The sequence below is a fragment of the Zalophus californianus genome, chromosome 7 (assembly GCF_009762305.2).
Source record: "Zalophus californianus isolate mZalCal1 chromosome 7, mZalCal1.pri.v2, whole genome shotgun sequence".
Classification (NCBI taxonomy): domain Eukaryota; kingdom Metazoa; phylum Chordata; class Mammalia; order Carnivora; family Otariidae; genus Zalophus; species Zalophus californianus.
In genome coordinates this window covers 21,222,705-21,228,141 of record NC_045601.1, presented here as the reverse complement: position 1 = coordinate 21,228,141, position 5,437 = coordinate 21,222,705, and positions in this window count along the sequence as shown.

Here is a 5,437-nt window from a genome sequence, read left to right as displayed (position 1 = left end):
ATGTTCTCCTACACTGGCCCACGCTGGGGGTGCGAATGGAGGGCTTTGCTGAGAACTGGCACACCACCACTGCTACTAAATCCTGTTGTCAAAGCAGATGGCAAGGCTAGGTATTGAGACTTGATCCCACCTCTTTTATGAGAGCAACTGCAAAGTCACTGTAGGGTGTGGTGTAGAGAGGGGCCATCAGGTTTCACGGTATGAACTTCGAGGGGGGGGGTAAAGCAGGGCACTGAGGCCAAAACACCAAAGTGTCCATTTCCTTGGGCATTATGTCCACTGTCTCAATGGAATGGGAAAGGGGTGGACTTTTACAAGGCATTCTTTGAAAACAAAGGTCAAGATCACTCCCTCCTCCCCGGGCTACCAATCCAATTTCATAAAGAGACACAAGTAGGAAAACTTGGCATGTCTCTGGCCAAAACTATGAGTGGGAGGAGACCTCAGGACTGATAGTAAACTTAGATAAAAAATAAAGCACAAAACTGACGAAAAATGGAATAGAAGGGATATTCTTTTAAACTGCTCAGGTTTGTTCAAACTGAATTATTAATTTTTAGTTGGAAGGACACACAATACATAGGAGGTTCTTCGCTTTGACCAAATGAGTAGACACATGTGATACTGTGTCCCTGCCAAGCATTTGTTTAGAAACATGCAATTTATTTGCACTTTCTATAAAGTTAGCCAACCTGGCACTAATCTCTCATTTTGAAGGCATTCCAACTGGTGACATAGTTTCATATTTTAGAATATTTGCAGGTATGCTCTGCTCAGATAGTCTTTTACAGACAGCTTATTTTTTTGGTACTCTTTGGAGTTTTGTATGTGGGTAATTAGAAAAAATTGACAGTTTGCCCTCAGCCTAGCTCTGTCCTCTTCCAGAAGCACAAATGTTGAATTTGTAACTAAATGAGATGAGTTCCCAGGCTGCCATGGGATGTAATTACAATTAGTTCCTGATACTACTTTTTTTAGCCCACTTTTCAAAAGTACTAAAATAGTGATTTTTAAATTTTTACTTCAAATCAATTATTTTTTTAATTTGCATAAAATAAGATGACATTATAAAACTGTTGGAAAGAATTGAATCGTTCTAGTGTAAATCTGACCCAAGCGAGCCCATCAAAATCTAGAACAGTCTGATTATCATACCCTGGGAATCTCGTGAGCCCTGTTTACTGCTTGGCAAATTGTGGACAGCAAGCGGGGATGTCTAGGGGTCCTCTTTCGAAAGCTCCCCCTATCTCACATGATCCTCCTGTGTCCCATTCCTCCTCGCTCCCACCCCCACCAAGCAGTTTTTCTTGTCAATGATGCCTAAAATAAGGTGCTGCTTAGTGTAAAACAAAAAGCAGGCTGGATACTATCTCCCCAAAATGTCAATGATGAGTTAATAAAATGAAAAAGGTAAAGAGGAATCTTAGGATTAACCATGGATCAAAATTTTGCCTTGGCTTGAGATTTAGTGGCTCTAACCGCATTGAACACAAAATCTCCATGTGCCTGGGATGTGTGAGGAGGGGCTGCTCAAGTTGGCAAAGACAGAATGAGGGAATAAATCCCTGCACTGGGGAGTTCCTAATCTCGTGGTAAACCCCATATATAAGCAAGTCGTTACAATAATAGTAACGGGAGCTGGAAGGAGGATTACATGTAGTGCACTCTGGACCCCACAGGATGTGTATCCAAATATAGAGACAGCTCAAGGAAAAACATATGAAATTCACCACCACCTATAGAGAAGCATATCTCAGGAACTTCACTGGGATGTTTCAGTGTACTTATTAGTGATGTTAGAGTCCTAAGAAGACATCGCAATGAACACTAAAAATGCACTGGATGTAGCAGCATTTCCCCAGTAAAAGGATTCCCTGGTTAAATAATTTGGGAACGCTGCATGCTCTAATGCTCTTTAAATCTTCACAGTGCACATGAACATATTAAAAGCTTTTAGAAATCTTGAAGTAAAGAATCCCGCCTAACTGTGCATCACTCCGCATTTCTAAAGCATTTCACAACAGAACCCTTTCGCTGCTTACCTATTCACATCCTGCAGTGTACACTTGGATGCTGAATTAATGTTGTAAGTTTTAATCTTGCAACTACATATGGGTGGTGAGCCCATGAAATCTAGAGAAATGATAAGTGAATAATAAAACAATTAGTATTAATTCAAGAAAGTAACCTCGTGCGACAACCAACATATTCCTATCATTACAGGGATATGCTAAACATGGGTAAGAATCAAGACAGTTTGCCCTCAGCTTAGCTCTATCCTGGGCTCAGAAAACCTATTTCTGGAGGAAAATGATTTCAATTTCTAAAATCCATGTCTTCCTAGACGAGCCGTGCACATACGAAACCAGGCATGAATTACAAAAAACAACAGGATCTACCCATGGCTGGGGTATCCAAATACTGCTTCCTGAGATGCCATTTTTTGTTTATTTATTTACTTAATTTATAATGGGAATTTCTGGGGCACCTGGGTGGCTCAGTCAGTTAAACATCTGTCTTCGGCTCAGGTCACAACCCCAGGGTCCTGGAATCGAGTCCCACCTCAGGCACCCTGCTCAGCTGGGGTGGGGGGAGGGAGTCTGCTTTTCCCTGTCCCTCTGACCCTCCCCCCCGGCTCATGCGCTCCTGTGCAAGCACACACACACACAATCTCTCTCTCTCTCAAATGAATAAATAAAAAATCTTTTTTAAAATAATAACGGGAATTTCTGGTTTCTGCCAAAACTGACCAAAATGTTATCTAATCACAATGTGGTTGTCATGTAATAAGTAGAGTTATAAATACCATTTATTTTCTCTCCTCCAATAGATCCTTTCTTTTGAGGTCTGGATCTTTTGCATGCAGGTAAAAACTCTCATTCCCCCCCACCCAGATCTATTTGTAAGGTTTTGTGTATGTATATATATATACAATACAACAAAACAATGTTCTAGTTTGTCACAACCTATTTGAATTATTTCCCAACTCTGTTCCCTTAGTATATTGAGCAAACAGTACTCTAAATTGTCACAACCTGTTTGAGTTATTTTTTTTTAAAAAAAGACTTTATTTCTTTATTTGAGAGAGAGAGAGAGAAAGCATGAGTGAGCACAAGCAGGGGGAGTGGGAGAGGGAGAAGCAGGCTTCCCGCCGAGCAGGGAGCCCGACGCGGGGCTCGATCCCAGGACCCTGAGATCATGACCTGAGTCAAAGGCAGACGCTTAACTGACTGAGCCACCCAGGTGCCCCTATTTTATTTTTTTAAAGATTCCACTCATTTATCTGAGAGAGAGGGAAAGAGGGAGAGTGAGCATGAGAGAGAGAGAGAGCAAGCACCAGAGGGGGGAGAGGAAGACGGAAAGGAAGAAGCAGGCTCCCCACTGAGCAGGGAGCCCGAGGCGGGACTGATCCCAAGACCCTGAGATCATGACCTGAGCCAAAGGCAGACAAACAACGGAGTGAGCCACCGAGCCCCACCCCCAAAACATTTGAATTATTCTTTAAATCCATTTAGTGTATTAAGTAAACATGTACTGATTATTAATTTCATTTCCCACATTTTCCTGATAACAAGAAGAGGAGTCCTAAGTAGTAGTTATTAGAAATGTGAACTGTGAATGTGAACAGATCCTTTTGAGGTTAGGTATCGAGCATATCAAGGGCTCCCGGGTTTTTTCTCCCATGGATAAATTGTTTAAGTGGAGTTCCTGAATCAGAACAGTTTAGGGTCAAACCCATGAACAGAGGGACTAGAGTATATGCCGCTTCAACTGGCCTACCCTCAAAGACTAATGAGTTACCTAGGTGAGTCTTAATCCGTTTTTGAAAGGATAAACACAGCTGGATGATAGAGCATTAAAATGTGGTCCTTATGTCACCTTCTTCGGAATCATTGGGAGTCTGATTAGGCCCTTCCCAGACCTACTGAATGAAGCTCTCCAGACCACGTTCAGGAATCTGTTACATAGGCCTGCTGGTTCCCCAAATAACCTGTTGATAAGACCAAGTCGAGGGTTTTTTTTGTTTGTCTTGGTAAAGTAGTAAGGGAGAATACTATTTGACAGAATTTTTGTAGTGTCTCCGAGGGGAAAGAGCTTGGTTAGGATTGCAGAACGGGGATAATATAATAGTTTAGGATTGGTAGGCATAGCAAGGTGAACATTCTGAGGCAAGGGTTTTTGGGGGTTTTTTTCCCCTAATTTTAATGTAATTTATTTATTTTTTTAAATTTTATTTTATTATGTTATGTTAGTCACCATTCATTACATCATTAGTTTTTGATGTAGTGTTCCATGATTCATTGTTTGCATATAACACCCAGTGCTCCATTCAATACGTGCCCTCTTTAATACCCATCACCAGGCTAACCCATCCCCCCACCCCGTCCCCACTAGAACCCTCGGTTTGTTTCTCAGAGTCCATAGTCTCTCATGGTTCATCTCCCACTCTGATTCCCCCCCTTCATTTTTCCCTTCCTACTATCTTCTTCTTTTTTTATTTTTTAACATATAATGTATTATTTGTTTTGGAGGTACAGGTCTGTGATTCAACAGTGTTGCATAATTCACCGCACTCACCATAGCACACACCCTCCCCAATGTCTATCACCCAGCCACCCCATCCCTCCCACCCCTCACCACTCCAGCACCCCTCAGTTTGTTTCCTGAGATTAAGAATTCCTCATATCAGTGTGGTCATATGATACATGTCTTTCTCTGATTGACATATTTCACTCAGCTTAACACCCTCCAGTTCCATCCACGTCGTTGCAAATGGCAAGATCTCATTCCTTTTGATGGCTGCATAATATTCCATTGTATATATATATATATATACCACATCTTCTTTATCCATTCATCTGTCAATGGACATCTTGGCTCTTTCCATAGTTTGGCTATTGTGGACATTGCTGCTATAAACATTGGGGTGCACGTACCCCTTCGGATCCCTACATTTGTATCTTTGGGGTAAATACCCAGTAGTGCAATTGCTGGGTCTCATGGTAGCTCTATTTTCAACTGTTTGAGGAACCTCCATACTGTTTTCCAGAGTGGCTGCACCAGCTTGCATTCCCACCAACAGTGTAGGAGGGTTCCCCTTTCTCCACATCCCCGCCAACATCTGTCGTTTCCTGACTTCTTAATTTTAGCCATTCTGACGGGTGTGAGGTGGTATCTCATTGTGGTTTTTATTTGTTTGATTTGGATTTCCCTGATGCTGAGTGGTGTTGAGTACTTTTTCATTTGTCTGCTGGCCATTTGGATGTCTTCTTTGGAAAAATGTCTGTTCATGTCTTCTGCCCATTTCTTGATTAGATTATTTGTTCTTTGGGTGTTGAGTTTGATAAGTTCTTTATAGATTGTGGATACTAGCTGAAGCAAGGGTTTTGAAGAATGTGGGGGAATACAGTTGTTTGATGTTGTCTGCTGAAGAACT